Source organism: Galeopterus variegatus, unplaced genomic scaffold (assembly GCF_000696425.1).
Source record: "Galeopterus variegatus unplaced genomic scaffold, G_variegatus-3.0.2 Scaffold6926, whole genome shotgun sequence".
NCBI classification, from domain to species: Eukaryota; Metazoa; Chordata; class Mammalia; order Dermoptera; family Cynocephalidae; genus Galeopterus; species Galeopterus variegatus.
The window spans coordinates 93429-93824 of record NW_007733037.1 but is presented as its reverse complement, the minus strand read 5'-3'; positions in this window follow the sequence as shown (position 1 = coordinate 93824).

Below are 396 nucleotides of genomic sequence, written 5' to 3'. Positions count from 1 at the left end.
TGTGCATTTTGGCTGAATTAAAAAATAAAATTTACTCCTCTGTTACTATATTTTTGGCTATAGGTAGAATTTTATACCTGCAGGTATTCCAGGGTCATTCCAGGTTTGGGGAGATGCAAAGGAAGGAAATGTGTTCAAAAGATCAACTTTATGATTGACTTTTTTGAAACTATGAGTGAGACCACAGTGCATTTTTCCCAAGTATAAACCAAAATGTACAGACTACCATTCCGTTCCAAAAAGTCCATCCTAGCAATGAGAACAAACAACAGAACCAGGTTATGAGGCTGGATAACAGCGTGTTATGCATCAAGCTGGTGAGAAAAACCTCTAACATTGTGCCCTATAGGATTATACCGAAGATATTTTGTACCATTCTTATTTTTTTTTTTTTTT